Source organism: Battus philenor, unplaced genomic scaffold (assembly GCF_028537555.1).
Source record: "Battus philenor isolate CCGP_79_NKW_IND1 unplaced genomic scaffold, ilBatPhil1.0.hap1 SCAF_21, whole genome shotgun sequence".
In the NCBI taxonomy this organism is placed as follows: Eukaryota; Metazoa; Arthropoda; class Insecta; order Lepidoptera; family Papilionidae; genus Battus; species Battus philenor.
Window position 1 is genome coordinate 7,802,097 of NW_027181684.1, and position 21,227 is coordinate 7,823,323.

A 21,227-nucleotide genomic window follows, 5' to 3' on the forward strand; every position below is an offset into this window, starting at 1 on the left:
TGACTCAATATTGTAAAAAAATATTGATGAACATGAGGCAGAAAAGGCCTCAACCGCACTACTAGGAAGTTCAGCTTGAGGCTGATTCGACCTCAGCCGCACCAGCTGAAAGTTCTTCAAAATTGGGCCCGCAGTGAACGTGTTAAGGTCGTAGTTGGATGGACGTTGGATGCTTACCGCTACGAACTGGTTTCATTGGAAATCAATGAAGAATCCATATCCGACAGTGGACGGCCTGTAGCTGAAATTGATAATGATGACTTACCGTGAATTTTATTAATTCTAATGAGGTGAACGCCCTTTCGTTTTGTCATTAGTAACCATAAAATATTATTGTAATTTAAGCCACTTTACGATAAAAAAATGAGTGCTTCATATAAATTAATTGTTTCCGACACGTTTCTCATTGTTATATTTTTGCAATGTGAGAAATTTAAAAATGTATACATATTAATAGAATCGTAAAGATGTAAACATTTTTTTTTGAAACCGAAGTCAAAACTTTTGTAACTTTCATATCGTTTCCTGCTTCTTTCTGTTTCGTATTTTAATTTTTGTGCAGCTTATCGCTGGTCCGATATGGAGGCAGAGGATTTTCCATCCACATTTTGGTGATCAAAAGTTTTTCAGCAAGGAATAGTTTATCAGTAATAACCAAGACAGAAGCTGTAGTTCCTCAGGGATTAGTTATGGGCACAATTCTGTGTACGGTCTTCACTTCTGACTTACTTCATTCGGACAAAATTATAGTTGCAGAATTGTAGGATAGAGGCAAATGCTACTAACTCTACGCACGTGACATTTACATTAAAAATGGGAGATCGTCCTCCAGTTAAGCTAAAAAGAACCATTCTACCTCATATGCCATCATATATCTGGGCATGCGACAGAAAACTTATATGGAAAGATCATATCAAGGTTAAAAGAGATCAGGCCTGTAAGAAACCAAGAGATATGTACTAGCCATAAGGTAGGCAGCCCTCTCTAAAATTAGTAAACAAGATACTGATCTATAAATGCATGATAAAGCCACAACAAAGGGTATAGAACTCTGGGAGTCAGCAAGCCACTCCAACTTTGAATTTCTCAAACGCTTCCAAAATAACGCCTTGAAAAGCATAGTTAGCTTTCCATAGTTTATAAGATATACAGAAGTCCACGAATATTTGGAAGTGCCGACTGTCTACGAATTAATTGAAAAGTTCTGTAAGGCCTATGTATAAAATTGGAATGTCATAATAACTTTTTGCCAATGACTTTGATGAACACAAGCGAGAGTCTATTCCTTTTTAAAAGATCAAGACTAACTAAAATCTGACCTGAACCTACATCGTCAAATGAGATGTTATGTTATTGAAAGTGGTTCATCTCTTACAAATAATCTGACTGTCAAATTTTTTTAAGCTTTCTGACACATCGTAAATAATAAAAATAACTTTTTCTATAGCTAAAAAATATTTTTCACCTCTTTGTCACCATCTTGTTATCTTGCTAAGTGATCGGAAAACTTGGACATCCGCTTTGTGCATAAATTGGAAAGGCATATAAACACTGAGTTCAGTATTATTAGTGCGTTAGTTCTACGAGCAGTCCATGAAACTTCATAGCATCCATAACATTAACATCCAGACCACACCTAAACACCACATCTAAAACGCGCCTTCGGTCTGCTTTCCTTACGGTCCCACTATGGTTTCGTAGTCGATATTAAATAGTAATATCAGAAAAAAAGTAATAAGATACAATTGAAAAGAAAAAAAATCAGATATGTTGGGATACAATTGAACAAAATTTGAGGTTATTTGACAATAAATTGTTCACAGCGGCTGGCTGAAGCATTTTCTTTTTTTAATTTAGTTAATATTTTATTATCTGATTTTTATTAGTTCTAAAGGTAATAAAAGTAACATAACAAGCGTATTAATTTTGGACTCTTTGAAGTTCAAAATTGAATTGTTTGTTATATAAATGTTTGAAAATTCTTTAGTCTCTGTGATAAAAGATTTTTGTTTGTTTTGTGTACATCATACTCTATGTTTCCGTTACCATAATAAAATAAAATGAGTATATAAACATGAACACGATGAAAATGGATAACAAAGAGGTCTACGGTAAACCTTTTAAAAAGGCCATAGATCCTGTAATAGACTTCAAAATGTGATTATCAAATTGTTCTAGTAAAACAGATACTCTGTTTTTTAAACTTAAAAAATATTTGTATAATCATCTTTTAGGTTGAATATGACAGATATAAAACTATCGTATTGTTTATATTTACATAAGAGTTTATTTCAAAAGGCAACCGTACGTATAAAACATACGTCTGTTTCTCTGATTACGTAAACGGCTGTAAATTTATTTATACTATATATTTGACAGTGACTTAAATTGTTTTAGGAGCTCTAAGTGTTATGACGTCACGACTTTACAGACTTCACGTCAATATATGTGAGTAAATGTTAAACATATCGAAACAGGGTGTTTGGAAATAGGTGCAAAAGGTTTTACAGGTTTTACAACTATTATCAAAGATGTTACATTAATTTATTTGTTTATTGGAGTATAGCAGGCCAACAATTACTGGCAGTATGAAGTCTCCAAGGACAGATAACAACACCCGTTTTTAGAGTGCCGCCGCCCGCTGCCTAACCGCGAACAGCGTCGGCGAATTAAGGTTGGATCCCGATCCCTCATTGGCTCGCCTGCGGTCCATGCTACCGGTCCAAGCCGCATAGATAAAACATTAACACCACACAGCTTTACTCTAGTAGAACGGTTTACTACGTGTGATCGACTTCGTGCGGACCCTTCCACTCCATGAACTGGGTTCCGATGAAGCTGCAAAAGCCCCCCTGCTGACAGTATTAACATCTATAGAGAATAAGCAAGGACAGAAAGTAAACATTAATTAAATTTAATAACAAATTTTAAAAAAAATTACTCACTTGGCATTATTTTATGTTTCTGAAACCATCAATTTTTGGACAGGGCTCAAAATACAATAATTGACAGTATCCCTTTACCCCTTTAAAGCTACTATTTTCCAATTACCCTGTACAGAAAAACAACATTATAATCTTGTAGTTTTTGAATGTTTTTCTTTATAATACTTAAGTCTAATTTATTGATGTTTGAAAACGTCACATTTGTGTGTATTCATACTCGATAGCGGGAATGTTTTGGTTACTTACATCGTTATACATTTTTTCTTAGTCATTGCTTTCTATCTATTTAAATTTTTCAATTAATAAAACTCTGGAATTACTTGTGCACTGTTGTGGATGGAGCACATTACGTAGCCATGGTCAAATACATACCGTTATATGATCACTCGGTGGTGCGTAATACGGCATTGTAGTATACGTATATGTTATGTTTGTTCGGCTTCTTTCTGGCAGATAAATAAAATAACGGTTTAATATTTGGTACTTTTGAAACAAATTAATTATAGGAAGTCTACAGGCAACGTAATTGATTTTTTAATTAATATATCTTCGTTGATACTTCAAAATTTAATAAGAATTAAAGTCAGACTTAATGTTTAATAACATTTTTAGTTTACATTATCTTTCTTTTTAATTTGGAATTTAGCCGTCAACTGTTGAGAATTGTCCTCGTCCGTAAATTTCAAATCGGAACGTTTGAAAACGGTTTGCAATAAGCGTCTTTCGTCGATCATAACACAGTTGTCTATCCTACGCTGCACATACCGGTTCATGGTCTACACTCCAGAACCTTCAGGCCCCGGAAGTCACCTGTTCTGCATGTTACGTAGTCTGCCCACTGCCGCTACATCTTGTCAATACTCTGGGATATATCGATTACTTTCTTTCAATTTAGGCCCAGCAAATTAACGGCACTGAGGCGTAATTATTATATCAATAATTAATTCAAAAATTGTTTTTATAACTATTAAAATTATTAATTAACATTTAGAACGTTTTTCTACAAATATATTTTTCTCTTACGATATTTCTTTAGAAGAATATAGATATCTACACATAACATACATTTTTTTTCGGCACAGATGTACGGCTTATCCCCGATAATTGTTGTCACTTTGAAGATGATTCGGAATCAATTTTCACGCCAGGCCATGCTGATATCTTCGTTCGGCACTAGAGATATAATAAACATTAATCTTAGCAAATAATGCAACAAACATAGTAAAATTGATGTATTCTTATCAGAAAACATTGTACTGAACAATCAGCATTACCTTCTCCAAATACATTAAGCGATAAAACACGCGATCCATAATTAAACATTGTAACGCCTTCTGAAAAAAAAAACATTATTTATGCATAGTTATTAGTCAAAATCCTTATTAAATATGCTACAGAATAGCCCATAGCAAGAGCATGAGCACTTCCAGACACACCAGCAATTTTAAGGTTCTTGTCTGATATAAAAAGGGCAACAAGAAGCATCTATTTTCTATGCCGAATCATAATTGGATAATAAAATATTTTTTTATTTAATAATTCTGTTCGAACACGTAAATATTTTATAAGACAATTTTTAACTTCGTTCCTCCAGAAGCATGAAATATATATATATTTTTAATTTATTTAAAATGTACTAAAATTATAATACTAAGAAGTATATATTTCGTTGCATAAGTGCAATAGGCAAAATAGTACGTTTCATCACTGATATTTTACTCTTTCCCCGGAAAAGCATTCGAACGTCGGCCTTTGAAATCCATGATTAAATGGTATTTACTTGTTTTCGCGTAGTATTTGCAGCCGGATCTCGCGTGTTGACACGAGTGAGGCCTGTCTTGATATATAGGATGTAACGGATCGTCTCCGTTCACACTCCCTGAGTGTATCTTCCAGTGGCGATACCTAGTGTTAAGTTCACCTCATCATCTATACATTTGTTCATAGCCACTCTAGTGGCTGAACTTTCATTCCATTACAAGAACAGTAGAAGAGGCACATTAAGCCGCCAAGTAAGTTTTTTATTCTATTACATCTTTAAATATTAACCAAATACATATTCCCAGAAGCAAGTTTTCATTAGAAATTAACCAGAATATTTTCATGATAATGGAACGATAATAAATATTTCTTAGATTTTGTATCCGAAGAGTCAATAGTTACATAATACATATATGACGAATCAAATACCCGTAAATCATTTTGTTATCGTCTTTTGATGTCTTGTTTGCAAGACTGGGGGCGGCAAGCGAACATCTGCTACAGCCCCCTCCAAAATTCGTCCCCGATAATTGGCAGTACACGATCACCTCTCGTTAGACCTCCGTCCCGGGTGACCATCGATTAGCACCGTCACTTAGTCATCGGTTTCACAAATTCATGCAAATCGTCTTCATACACCTTCGAAAATGTTCCATGAAATATAAAATTCTTCTAGAAATTTCGTACAATAACAACGTGATTATTTCTGAACGCAGTGACCCGTTTAAACAAGTGATCATTATTTGCTAGCCGTCATTATTCCATTTCGACAAGGATTAGTGTGTACTCGTGAGGCAACCGCTTTTAAGATTAAAGCAAAATGTCCTGTACAAAAGTATAACAATACATTATACAATAAGGACTTGCTGTTTTTACCATAATTTATTAGTTTATAAATTACATTAAAAATGAACCTTTGGCGCTTAGTCACAAAGAAAATAATTTTAAATACTATTCGCTATTATATATTTTGGTTTTAATGTAGTCGTATTCATCAAAAAGGTTCAAGAAATCGGTTAAGATATATAAGAACTATTTTTCATTACAAAGAATTTTAAGATGAACTCTTTAAAAATAGTATCAAACATTAAATGTCTTGCAATTATTTATTAAAAAGTAATCAACAAAACTTTAAATGCATTAGGATTTACGAGTTGTATTAAAAAGTTTTGGGCATTGTTTTTCTATATGAATTATATATTTGCATATGAAGAGTCGTTGTTTCAGCCCATATACGTATATTACGAAAGATAGCCTTCCCCAAAAGATATGTATGGAGGATATACTAAATCGACAGGAGGATTTGTGATCGCAGTGTCGTATTATGGAACGCAGAGTACTCTACTGTCCATCTTGTGGAACTTATTTGTGGACACTGGAAATCTCATATATTTAAGTCAAAAAGTGTGAATTATATAAGATTGTATACCGGGAATAGAACCCGCGACTTATGATGGCAAGTCTTAATCTTTTATCACTGGGCTATCACTGCTCACAAAATAGGTCTTTTAAAGCCCATTTTACACTTTTCGTGTTAGTAATTTATTAGAGCATAACATCGGTAGAGCCACTTTAAAAAAAAAGAATGCATGATGACGAACAGATTACATAACAAAAAAAATTATCACTGTTAATAATAATTATAAAGGAAATTAGATATCAGATTACTACTAACTCTTTACAGTTAATTATTTACTTTACAAGTGACATTGGCCAATAGATTTCGAATCAACTCTATAACAAAATTGGATTTAATTGCGTCGTATGAAGAAATTTTTAGTTAGCAAAATAAGTGCGTGTTTGTATGCGGCATTTTTTTGTGACAGAAACTTAGCATACACGATCGGCCACGTATAAATTTAACTAACAGTCGTTTTAATTTTCACGACATGCGAATAAAACGCAAAGGGAACTTTGTCCTTCATGTCTGCACATTAAAATTTTGTTCATTAATATATTAATATTAATTAATTAAATCTTGTTCATTAATATATTAATTTAATATTATTAATAACATGTACGACTGTAAGAAAATGCCGTGGGAAAACCTTGAAAAAAGTCACTTTCGTCTTCTTCATTTAGCTTTAATGACCTTATGACAGCTATAATGGCCTTTAATGTTTACAGTATGATATGATATTTTGATTACCACGCACATATAACTTATGTAAGACATAGGTTAAGAACGCATCAATGTCACATATTTCTAAACAGCGACTAGCGTGCGTCTAATAGTTTTCTTATATATATCCTCACTAATAGCTTTTCTTTATTCGCACCCAATAACACACCTTCATCACAGTGTACTTCAACTGTGCGATGTATTATACGTATAAATATATCACATCACATATAGTGTTTGTTGGCATTTATAACAATATATAAATAGCTACGATGTTTTGCAATTGCGACTCAAAGGTAATTGTATACGTGGAAGTAAAACGTTGATGTGACTAAAATCTACGAAGAAGTGATAGACAAATGGAAGTTTCTTTGTTTGTGGTAAACTCGTCAGACAGTTTGCTTGTTCAGGCCGCGACTCACTGTACGCTATCCTTCACGTAAAATTATCTCTAAATCACAGCTGACACTTCTGATAAAGATTAAATTATGATACTAAAGATAATATATGCATTCACTGTGTAAACAATGTAGTCATCATCGCGATAATTGCTTATTTTTTGGAATTTAAACACCCAACAGTTTGTTGTATAGTGCGTTTTTCTGTGACAAATTAAAAATAGTAGTTAGACTTACTTGGAAAAGGCCATATGTACTCTGAATACCAACGGAAGATAGTCCGGTATTCATTTTCTATCTATATATCCTCCTCCTCTTGGTAATTTTTGAGGGATACCTATGCCTTGCAGTGGGCGTCTGTCAGCTAACATGATGATAATTATCATATCCTACTCCGTGAGGCGTAACCCTTACTTTAATCAATTAAGGATCGTGACCCTATTTGGAAAGTTTTTTCAACAATGTACTGACGCATCACAATATCTATAACCATAATAAGGCTTAAATATTTCACAGGTAGAAAATTTCTTATGTTCCGAGTAGAGGTCAGATAAGAACAGGCTCCACGAAATCCACCCGCAAGGGGAGTTGAGGGAACATTCATTAAGTTTGCGGAACGGATGGGGAACAGATAGTTAAAAATATATTTATAATCATAATAAGATCTAAGACTAAATTTCTGAATAAGTCCATTTTTTAAAATAAGTGTTGCAGTATGAATTTTGCACAGAAGTCTTAGAATTACGTTACCAGCAAATAACGCAAAACGTTCACATTTATTTTACATTATTATTATACGACTGTGATAAAGTTTTGACTGCAAATATTTTATAAACAAACAAATATATTTTTCATTATCATTTACTAAGAGCTCTGTCCAATCAGTTTGAATCGTACCACGGATATTGTTTGCCATTCACATAAAAGAAACAAGAAATTTTTGCTTATTTGTATTTTTTTTTACAAGAGCCTACAAGATTTATGAAAGTTTCGAAGTTGTTCATTAAAAGTAATGCTTGTTAATAGAAGAATAAAAAAAGTAATGACTTATAATAATTAAAAAAAAAATCTCGAGTGAATAATATCGTCCTACAAATACATGAGCGAATTTATTAGCATGCCGGTACAAAGTCGTTCTAGTAAACGCACGAAGTTCTTATCGAGATTGCTACGAGTATATTGATAATTAATCGATTCCCATTATGTAATGGAACTAATGAAAATCACTTCAAATAAATTTGCGATTGTCTTTTTTGAATTAACATAATTAAAATTTAGGACAAGGTGGGTAAATCGAGATATTTAAATTAGACAGACACTGTTATAACAAATGCATAAAACTCTTAATAGATCGTAATGCAAATAAAAACTTCGTTTGTATGGAATGATAATCATCTTGGCAACGACTAATCGGTTCGCATTTATCTTTTACTGATCTTGCCGAGCGGTATCTGAAATTTATTAATGCTTGTTCTAAGTTGTACGTCTTTAGTGTATGCAGATTTCTTCTTAACATAAGAGATGGGTTTTCTTAAAAGCTGTTAAACTGTTAGATTACTCAATTATTCACTTATTCATATAAGTATCCACATAAGACTATTTACAGTGACCGCTTATGTACGTCGTGAGAAGAATACCAGAAAAGTCTAATTTCATAGAAACTAAAACCATGTTGTGCACTCCTGTAATGGCATTTATCACATTAAAGCCATTTAGAATCGCAAAAGTCAGACGTGCGCTTTTTTGTGGTCAACTTTACAATATCTTTAATAAAGTAGTAGAGCAAACTATGTTTATATTTCCAAGCTATATTATGACTTAAAAGTCCTTCACACTATAATGGGATGTTTTGCAAATGTTTATATAATCTTCTTAAAATTAACATATAATTGTTACTGTCTTATATTTTATTATATTAGTGTTTTGTTTTGGATTAGATTGAAAACAAAGAATATACCTAAATGTGGACATGACTGTTGTCAATCAGTGCTGATAATTTAGATCAATTTTTCACGAAATATTGGTAACGAGTAACAAAGTTTTGTTGTTAAGTTTACGAAAAAATCTATATCTAGTACCATCATTCAGACGTCTATTTTGCTTAACGGTTTCTAAACTTTTTCTGCCTCAGTGCTCCGTTTGTGAGAAATATTTCTATTATCTATTTTCAGTAATATCAAGAGTATTATTTTACGCAACTGCATCAATGTCGGCGTTATGGTGTATTTTTACTTGAGCAAGACTGTTTCAATGTTTATATTATTTTTGGAACTATTTCTCTTATTACTACAAATTACTTATTCACGACGACAAAATCGTAACTTTAGTCTACGGTCTAGGAAGGATTTTAACGAAATTAACGCACATCGATTTTACAGCAACGTACCTATTGGGAGCAATGTTATAATAAAGATTTTTATATTTAGTTTCATAGCGATTATATGCATATACATAACTAAGTTATTATATATTTAATATATTAACACTATAACATTAAATATCTTTATTAATTATTTAAGAACGTTCCCGGCAGATAAGCGTCTATTATATTTATATCGGCGTATATGTTTGTTTGTCATTTACAGTCGAAGGCTACCCAAATAAAAAAAAAGATAAATTGTGCGGTTACTTTCTAGACCAAATTGAATATTTTTAATGACGTGTATACACACGTCCGAGTCCTAAAAATTAAAACGAAAAATTTTGAAAATATTCATATTTCATAAAGAAAGGTTTAATTCTTCGATCATCGCAATTTTTCGACTCTTATCACGAATGCCGCATTTGGCTGACTAAAAAATACTGTTAGATAGTTAATCTTTTTTTCGATTTTTATAGGTTGTATAAATAAACAAATAAATTTATTTATTTATAAATTAATAGAACAATTTGTTAAAAAATTGATATAATTCATATTTTATCTGTACCGGTTGATACAAACTGGCATATAAGCCTTTACCTTGATGGACCGGTTCGAAACGAGTACATTATTGTGGCGGTGGGACACTCTCTGAGGTCGACACATTAATTATGTTTTATTTTTTAAATTACGTTTACTTAATTTATTTATAGCTTTTTTTTATTTTTTTCCTTAATACTATAGAATAATTAACCTAAATCGGTAAAAATAATTAATAAAATTAGTTAGTGACAATAGATGTCATAATCTTATGATAATAAATTTATACTTATATCAGGGTATGTACCAATTGCACATTGACATTGATTGGTGAATGCAGTTTACTTATATGAATGTGTTCCGGAGATATTGCTGCCCGACGTCATATTAATATTTTGCCTTTAGTCGCCTCTTACGGCGACCATGGGTGAACAGGGTGGTAACCACTTTATATGCCGGTACCACCATGATCAACCTTTGTCATTATATCAGCTTTTAGACGTTCACTGCTGGACATAGGCCTCCCACATAAATTTTTAATAGGACCAGTAGGAAGCAGCCTACACCCGACGTTTTCTTTAAAGATGACATTTACGAAATAGTTTGGTCATAGGGTGGATGTCTTACCATTATTATTTAAAGTCCTATAACTTAATATTTGCTATAAAATTTACAACCAGGATTGCTCGGCCCGCTTTGACCGTTTAAATAACAGCTATGACTTAAAACATTACGTATAATAATCAAAGTATATCTGATTCGACATATTAAAAGCTTTTTGTCTATATATTAATAATAAATTATGTAATAGATAACAAATTACGCCCGTTTCTTAAAGTATTGTGGTTCACGATGAAACCGAGTAGAACGTTTTAATTATATAATATATAAAATAATAGTTGTAAAGTTGAAGAGATATCGAAATAGGGCTGAGTCGTAGTGTTATTTTTAACACCCATATAAAAAATTGTCGCATTTTTCAAGAATGTCAGTTTTATGATCAATCATAACTGTGCACTAAAATATTAATTTGTCAACAATAAGACAATAAGACGCCTATAATATAGTCCAATGTTATCTAGAAGCGATATTTTAAGTTACATGGCAATTTTTTTGAAATATGAAGTATTTAATTTATTTGTATAGTTGTCTCAAGAATTTACGACATTTAAAATAAAAAAAAAATTAATAATTCACATTTTTAGTGTCGTATAAAATTTCGAGACTAAAAGAGAAAGAAAGATAGAACACCAAACACGGAAGAATTTGGTGACATGTAAATTTTTCTTTTCAGTATTTATATAGTCACCTTTGTGATCAGCAGTAGGACACCCACCGCAGGACATAGCCTCTCCCAGTGGCGTACCTAGGGGGGGGCGGTGGGTGCGGTCCGCACCGGGCGGCACTTACCTAGGGGCGGCATTTTTTATATTTACTTATAGTTGTAAAAAGCAACTTATTCATTTTATATTTTTTCTTTCTTGAATAATATATTATTATGATTATTAGAAGAAGAAAATTGTAAAACGAGATCAGATGCTGGATTATTACTCAATTCTATGTAATCTTTTTCTTTTCTATGTTACCTTCATTTATGGGAACCCGTCCTTTTGGAAATTAAGGACGCTCAAAAATACCTGCAAGTAAAAGGGTTAAATGTCCACCAATGCCATATAAAACTAAATTCTTTGCAAACACATTTCATTGAACAAAGAGATACGTTAGTACAAAACGCAAATAATAAAACAAATAATATAAATTTTGAGAGCATTATACACAATTTTTCTAGTATGAAAGCTAGAAGTGTAGAAATTATTTAAATACTCGTATATTTACGAGTGCATACAAATATGTCTAAAAAAATTACTCTGTGTATTAATTAATATTGATTAAATAACTTAATAATTTATTTATGTGTAATTAACACAATTTATTTATTTATTAATTTATAAAAACCACAATTTGATTGACTTATAAGAGAAAGGGCGGCAAACTGGAGATCGCCCCGGGCGGCAAAAGTTCTAGGTACGCCACTGGCCTCTCCTACCCCTCCAAAAGATTTATAATACCAAAAAATCTCAGCGTTCTCCAACGAGCTTACCAAGGACGTTTGTCCACCATGTTGGTAGAAATCCAACGCTTTGTTCGAGAATCCGCTTGGCCATGTCAGCAAATTTATATATTTTAATCTATTTATCTAATTAAAGAAAATTTATCTAATTAAAGAAAATTTATCTAATTAAATAATCGTGTGACGAAAGTCTTTTTAGATAAGTAAGTTTATAATGTACGTAGCTCGTCTATAAGTTGGTTGCTATAATTCATCCGAGCATTCGGTCAACACAATTAGCGGTTTTAAGACGTCATTAATAAGTCCTTGAGAAACTTAGCATCATAATCTCGACCACTAGCTAAATATTATTTTTAATGTTTTTTGTACGAATCTTCGCGCACCAGGGACTTCCCAGGTTTAACAACTAGGCAAACTAATGGTAATGTTTATGCACACTTACCTAACGTCTGATATTCTGGGTAAACACGTTGGAAGATTACTCGTCCTTTTTGATAGACAGTAATAATAACTATTTCATTTAAAGTATCAAATGTAAATGACATTTCGACGATGTTATACAAATAGCGATATTTTCTCTAAAATTTGAGCAACCTGCATTACTATTTTTTAAATAATGGTTAATTCAGTCCCTACGATATTCCATTGTCTGCACATCTCTGCCATTGACGACCGCGCACCGTCTCCGCGAAAAAAAATTATCTCATTCTTCACCCCAATGAGCTGGAACCTAGTGCATCCTACTTCCTGGCCTCTTCAACTAACGATGGCAACAAAGTCCTCAAATCCGTCCGTACCCTGGGTAGTCTCGAGCAAGTAGGCGAGTATTCCTAGGTATAGGGCCTTTCAGCAGATTAAATGTTTGACTCTGTCGCCTTCCGTGTCTCTGTGAATCGAAAAAAATTCAGAACCCTTACAGTTCCACCACCGCCGCATCTGCGATGTGATTCTGTTAAGTAGTTAAGCGTTTGGAGAGCGATACGTGGTATAGTATCGATGCAACACCTCTCTTCTTCCGCGACTTCACCTTGGCAGAGGCAATTGCACTCATCTTTGCTCCGCAGCTCACCTGCTTGCCTCTAAAGTGATTCCATATAGGCCTCTCAGAGCGACCGCTTCGGATCAACTCAAAGCGGCTATTTAAATTCCTCTTAATAAATAAAGAAAGTAAGCTATTACAATGGTATACATTACCTCGTGTAAAGAAGGTCTTCCTATAAGCAATTTCATCGTCCGTGCTCATTTTTTTGCAAATGAAGCTATACTTTTAGATAAAGTTGGATATAAACTAAAAATGCGATAGAAATTTATAATTAAATATAGTTTAAAACTAAACCATTACCTTAAAAGTTGTTTAAAAAGTTTAAGTTTGTTTAATTTAAAGGCGTCTTGCTAGTTCAAGGTAAGCAATGCATTGGTATGCTATCCTTTTAAAATTTATTTGACTACAAGAAAGCTTCATCTTGTATATTACCAGTTGACAATCGTCCTCGAAAGCGGCCTACGTCCAGCGTCTTCCGATGACCTTAATAAGGTCATCCGCTGTGCTCGCCGGTCCTTTGTCTCCACTCCAGAACCTTAATACCAGCGAGTATTTGTTCTGCTCTGTGGTCTACCCACTACTATCTTTCTGCGAATCCGCTGGGCTGTGTAACAAACAAAAGTGTTCGTTTTATTAATTATTCAAGACTTATGACCAGTTGTGGATAGCGGCTAAAATGATAATGATTATGTGAAGTTAGTACAACTACTAACTTGACGCGGTAGCACGCTGAAAAGTGTGTTAAGCGCTTAGAATAAACTTTATTTAAGCTGGCTCAATTGGCTCCCTCAAGGACCTCGGCTTGGGGTGTCACATTATTTATTACGGTCGCAGCCATGTTCTTTCATTGTTTAGGTGAACGCTACAAGACTGTGACGAAGTTGAGCTCCGAGAGACATCAGCTTGAGCTGTTACTCGATTCGCGTTTAACATTAAGATGCGTGAAGTTGCACGTGAAGAGGTAGGAACTTTAGCAACGTCTCTATGGTTATTAGGTGAAACCTGCCCTGTAAATTACGATATCTCGAGTATGCAGTAAGCACACTACAACCTATGCTTAAATAGGCAATATAATATTCATATTAACATTAAAGTGAAACGATTTTATTAACTATAGTAGAACCCAAACCGTACCGCATCTTAACAATGCTGGCGACGAGACGGGGGAGTAACTGCCGCTCCATCCGTGAGTATGCCAATGATCGCAGCGGCGACGCTCGTGCTATTTTTTCTTTGCCAAGCTCACCGCGCTCTCCATGGTACCGCGGTTACGTCAGCACCATAACAACAACGCCATTAGTATGAGGAATTTGAATTCATGGGGTAAAAACTCTTAAATTCATTTTACAAAAAATATCTATGTTCTGTGGTTCAATTTATATACATATTCGACTAGACATAATCGTTTACAATTTTTATTAGCATACACACGTCGATGAAGCAACACTTGTAACTATTTTCTATGTAACGCACTTAAAGGCTCGCTCTAAAGTTATTACGCATTGGAACAAATTCTTTGATAAATTGTAAAAATTTTTACCGTTTTACCGAAATTTACAAATAACATCGATTTTAGTTAACCTTTAAAATTTAACAGTTTATTAAGAGGTCAAATTATGTTTTAATAAAGAAAGCAAACAAACCGTCACTTATCTGGGGAACAAATATTTATTTGTCGTGACGTAGTGATGACATATTTATGTACATAACGTAACCATGATCAGAATCCATTATTACAAAGTTTATTTTATATTTCCTAAATATAAAGAATTCGTCCTTGTAAAATGATTTTTTTTTCTTATGAATACAATTTTATCATCAACGAATTTCTATGCTACAGATATTTGTTTGTTTTTTTCGAGCAATAAATAACAACCTTTACTGCTTCATTCCTTTTAATACATACCTTTAAACAAGATTCTCTTTTGCCGCCAATTTTAGTACCTCTCTAAGCTCATCGGATTCAAAATAACGGAAAGTTTTCTCCAAGAAGGAAACTCACAATTTATTGATGTTGGCAGTATTAGACTGCAACATAACAAAAAAACTTTTTTTAATAAGACAAGAGTTTTTCTTGTAGAAAGCTAAACAGCTTTACAGTTTAAAATATGTGTGTTCTTCTTATTCATTGCTTTGAAAATTTGCCATATATTTAAGATTTTTGTTACATGGCCAAAAGTTTCTATAAGGTTTAACTTAAATAAATTATGTAGGAATCTAAGCTATCAGCAATACATGCTGCATTTGTATCCTAATAACTCACATATTTGGAAGTTTCACCAAAAAAAATTACATTATTCATTTAAGAAACATATTTCCCACCTTACATTTAAAATAGAGATATATTTCGGTTTATATGATACATACTTTCTCACGATGGACTAGAGCACAAATAAATTTTAATTAATAATTATGTTGTTACATTATTATTTGATTAATGGATATCAACACTTACTTTGAAGAGATAATGGCTGTAATTTCAACTCGTCTCTATTCAATGCACTATGCATTTATCTCGTTAAAATACACGCCTCATGAATCGCGACTTCCTCCCTTTGCGAAATATATGTCGTGTAGCGGAACTGAGAAAAAATACTACAACCTCAAAACGATATAATTGTCAGAAACAATAACAAGCAAGGTTGGAGAGCAACAGTGTGTCGGGTGGTGCAAAACGTAACGCTCGCGCCTTAAACCTGCACAGTCCCGCGCGTCTTCCGCACATTAACACGTCTTATTCGCCATCAACGGTAATCGACGACACGGTTAAAGTTTCGTCGCCAAGTTTGCCCTTACATGTTTTTTTCTTAAAACAACCCATGTGCATGCTCAGGACTCGAAGTGAGGTGCAAAGGTATATTACGAGTGCTTACATTGCTTGTTTGTGGTAAAAGCAAAGATTGCAATTAAAACTTTATGAGATTATGTTTTGTTTAGGTTTGTCTATTGACGCTCTGTACGAAGTAAAGCTTCTAATTTGGTAAGCATTACATAACAATTACATACATATATAATACATAAAGAAAGTATTCTTTCACGTTGTAAATTATTAATATACTCCCTTAATTATAACAATTATCTGAAATTACATTCAAAATTAAATATCAATGCATTTATCTTATATGTAATTGTACGTTATGCAATAATGATAAAGTAAAATTTATTGTTTAAGAAGTAATTATTTTTGATTGCAAATATTTTGTCACTGTGGTCTTTGTTTATAAAATCTGTAAAGTCATTAGCATTTATATTGTTTTCCCTAAAAATTATTAATTTTTATCTAATATACCAATATTTAGGACTCTATGTTCTTAGTTAATAATGCTTATGATACTTTAAGATTAGTCAAAATTTACTTGAATCATTCAAAATGATGTACTTTCAAAAAAATTTCAACAATGTAAGAGATGCATATACATTATTGTACTTAATCGAAATCGAAAACAAAAACTAAATTGTAAACGAGAACTTCAATAAGTTTTCAAATTAGCACAACTTAATTCCTATCTGCCAATAAACATTCGCATAATGTTCAATGTATAAAAAATTGGATGAACAGCCTTTGTAATTTTCTTGGTTTTCAATAGATTTTCTCTTTCCTTTTAATGAAAAATGTCGTCAGTTTCTTATTTTTTCTATTGCTTTTTAATTTTTTTTTCAATATAATGTGTAACTACATGTTTGAAAAACACATCTTGTAACTTAATACAGATTTTCATGGTATAAAAATAGCGTTTTATCCGATGGTCGTCGCTTACAATTGTTCATCTTATATTCTAAACATGCAATTAGAGCATATGCAGGGTCGTAATTAAATCAAATGTAATTAACATGGTGTGACTGTAAAAATATTCCATTATTTATTCACGCGAAAATTTATGTGATAATGAGCGTACAGAATTGAATCTCTCGTTGTAACATAACTCCTGAAGATGCCCCGTGGAGGGGTGAAACACGTTTTGAGTAATTTGGCGGTGGCGGTTGTGTGATTCGCATTGTTTGCTGCATACGCATTTATCAGCGGGCTGGCGGGCGGTGCATTTTATAGCACGACTACTACTGCATGTGCGGAAGTGGCTAAATATTGGTACTTTTCTTACTTAGGATGGACTTCCGCGAGGTAACGCCTGATTCCATTAAAAATGAAATAGAGATGTTTACGAACTATAAACTAAAACTGTATATATCTACCTAATTTGTTTTAAAGGGTTTACTTTACATTTTGGTTTTCATTTAAATTAAATAAAATACAATCGTTCTGTAATGCAACCTGCAAAAAATTTAATGTCACTAAATAAGATAAACATCACTCCAACAAATGTTACTTCCTAGTTGTAGTCTCTTTTACTAGAGGTCGTCTAGGTAAGTAAGGCAAATATTAAATAAGCGAAAACCTCTCTCTCTCGCCTGTTCTGTTTCAGATAAATATTATAATTATTATCGTTACGTTACATTAATTAACCTCGTAAAGAAATAAGACGGGAAATTGCAATAAATCGGAAAAGTGAATAAGAAAGCACTCGAATTTTTACAACTTATTTAACAGAAATTATACAGGAAACTAAGTTTTAATTTTTATAAATCTGTTAAAATTTAAACTCAAACAGATTGTTTCTTAATATTATTGATCTTAAATTTATATTCAACGCATATTTTTGCTAAAGTTCAATAGGACAAAAATACGGGAATAAGTTGGAAATTAAAAATAAACGATTTTAACAGTTTTGGTAACGTATAAATCTGTGGAAGTTGCAATAATAATACAAACCCATTCTTACTATCAATACTTAATATGTCTAGGGGTACGGAAATTTCGTATTTACGAAATAGATGCGAATAAATGCGAAAATTTCTTATAAATGCGAATAAATGCGAAATGTATGCAATTATTGTGTTTTTCAAGATCATTTTTAAATGAGGTAATTGATGAATATACACACTTTCATAGGTAAATTCAGTGATGTCAACCCCGTATCATAGACTACGGGATATATTTCTTGGCTTACTTATCAGTTAAGAAGCTCTTTGTTTTGTGTAAAAGACCTCTGATCAGTTGAAAATCTCTAATTTTTAGAAAAACGCCTTATCTTTTTTTCGAACTCTGCCATCAATGGGCTAATCCATGAACTCATTAATAAAAATTTAAATCATAATATGCATGACAATTTGTTGGCCGTCAAATGCAACTTTTCGTTCTTTGATGGAACAGAATCTAATACAGAGTATTTGACATCCAACTTTACATAGTGGACGCTTAACTCATCTTTAAAATATACAATGTCGTCGTAACAAACTAAAAAAGAACGCTTAAGGTTGCGAATATAAATTTTTTTACGATTATTTAATTAACTAAATTTGTCAAATGTTAAGGCGTGCACCTTTAATTTTGAAAAATTTTTATCGAAAAATGCCTATTACCCCAAATTTAATAAGTTTTAAAGTATAAATGCGAAATTAATGCGAAATTTGCAATGTTTGAAAAATTTAAATGCGAAATTGGTGATTTTTTTTTGCGAAAATTCCGTACCTCTAAATATGTCTGATCATAAACAAGGAGAAAAGATCAATTTTAACGGTATTAAATTATAATATTTAAGTAGTATTAGCATATGAAATTTATTTTTAAAACGGTGAATTAACGATGAAAGATATTCTACTTCTCAACATATTTCTTCTGTCTGTCATAGCAAGATATTATAAATTAAAACTGTGACCGTTAGTTAGTAGTTTCATTTTACATATTTAAAAAAAATCGTTGTTTTAAAAAGGAATAATATTCACGCGTTCTTGTAAATATAATCTATTTAAAATTAATAACCAAGAAAAACAACGTAATTGTGCATAGAACTTTTTATTATCGTTATTAATATGTTCACAATCCAGTTCAATTATTGTATAAATTTAAATAAAGCTCTTGTGTTTTAAAAATATGTCAATAATTAAACCAACTACGCATTAAAGTACTGCATTGTTTATTAATATAAATCTTATACGTCATTAATTACCATATCTACCAACGAAGTTTACTGAGACCTTTACTGTATTTCCGAAGACATTTATCATTGCAGGCCTTTTCGGCTTTTACAATTTGGGATTCCGTGCGTAACATTTAAACATTTTTTTTAATTATATGCATGAATGAAGCCATTTATTTCTAAATCTTAAAAAAATACTTTTTGAATAATATTAGTCAGATTTATAATTGTTAGTAATTGTTGTTTTCTTCGATTAAAAGGGAGCTCCGTTAGTGTAGGCCTCCTCCAGTGTACTCCATGCATCCGTGTCTTTACTTGTTTTGACTTATTTGTTGCTCGAAATATCATCTCTCCACCTTTTGTATGGCCAGCTAACTTTTATTTTTCCAATTGGACAACTCCATTTTGTTGACAGTAGTTTCCTTTTATTTTTATAGCGCACGATGTTTCTTAATATTATAGTAATTTTGTCCCATAATACGTGTTCTGAGTAAATCTATTGACCTTTGCTTATCATTTCTTTTTAATCCGGTACTGGACTCTGTTACATAACTTCGATTTGAAGCCGATGATCACTCTAATAGTGCACAGAATTAAAAAAGTGAGAGTTTACACTTATCCAATTCATAAGAACAATGCCTGTAAACTAATTTAGTAGTTTTCCCATCGATGTATTGTTAATTTTACCTTTGTCGTACGCATTGATACACAACAGTCACGGTTAATTTAAACTATACGATACAATTGTTACCTTCTCAGTGTTTCAAAGTTAACTCGAGCATTTTATTAGATATGGCACCCGGTTAATCAACAATACAATTAAATTATCCATCGTGTATCGACTCGAACCAATTCCCACGTAGCCAAAACATCGCGGTATATTATAAATATAAAAACGTATTGTGAGTGCTTTGTATTATATAGTAATCTGTAAAATCTATGTACATTAAGCTTCATAAAAATACTATTCTTAAGAGTTACTACTCTTTTGTGGGCAACTGTCTACCGTATTACAATACACTACCATGTAATGTATCTAAATTATCACGTAATCAATTGAAGTTCATTAAAACAAATAAAAAAATCCTATTATATCATGAAGGATCAGTTAAATGATGAAGTTTGAATATCTATTGCTAATGTATTTTGCTATTTATTAATATGCTTAGGATATTTTAAAAGTGACAAAAAATTGTCTAAATTTGTTTGGGGTTCAGATCATGGCGCGTTTGAAACCAACGTACCTTTAAGTTGAAGAATGCCATTATATTAGAGTTCAATCTGATTCTAGTTTCTAATAAATTCTTATTTGATTCTAGCATTCTTCTCATGCAGTAAACATGTGGTCACTGTAAGGAATATTATGAATATAACAATATCAGTTAATGAACATCTATTTCCAACGTCATCAAGTGACTGACCGCCATATTTTTTACTAACCAAGTCTATCCAATTCAACATTAGCTTTTTTTATCTTATTACTATTATGTTTCATGTCCGGTTGATGTATATAAAATAAATATATACTACTCTTAATAGTTCCGTTAAAGTTATATATTTTGTTATATAAAAATATCTACCAAAAAGAAATAAATCAACTTCGTTTTGTTATTATTTGTCACGTATGCATTCCAAGATATTTACTGCAACGATACATATGCTAAACGATTATGTCCTGACAAAACTATGACACTTAGTCGCCTTAAATAATCTAAGTTCATACAAACGTTATTGATTACAACGTAATATAAATTATGTAAATTATACTATGGATGATTATATCGTTTAACTGGTGTCAAGTTATCTTTGTGACGTGTTGACGAGCTAAATACTTAAATAGGCTATTACACGATGTTGTGGTCTATGTGTGGGATGAAACAACGGGATCTTTCGTATGAGTTGGACTCTCAAAAAATCCTGCCGAAATTTTTATTTACGATAGAAATAGTCGAGATCATACTTAGATCTCTTATTCCCCAACTTCAGGCGCTCTGGGTATTCTAGCATTTCATAT

The 21,227-nt window shown here is 32.3% G+C and overlaps 1 protein-coding gene across 3 annotated transcripts in view; it reads left to right on the forward strand.

The window, feature by feature from the left end:
• Positions 1–4,834: 4,834 nt before the first annotated feature.
• The window catches only part of LOC137923402 (synaptic vesicle glycoprotein 2B-like), a 34,419-nt gene continuing 18,026 nt past the window's right edge, over positions 4,835–21,227 (forward strand). Inside the window, exons 1-2 of one of the 3 annotated variants that reach the window (XM_068766645.1) lie at positions 15,875–16,092; positions 16,176–16,218. The gene's annotated coding sequence lies outside the window, so the exon portion shown is untranslated. Of the gene's footprint in view, positions 4,958–15,874; positions 16,093–16,175; positions 16,219–21,227 lie in introns of those variants that run through there. The other 2 variants (XM_068766647.1, XM_068766648.1) reach the window with 2 other exon arrangements.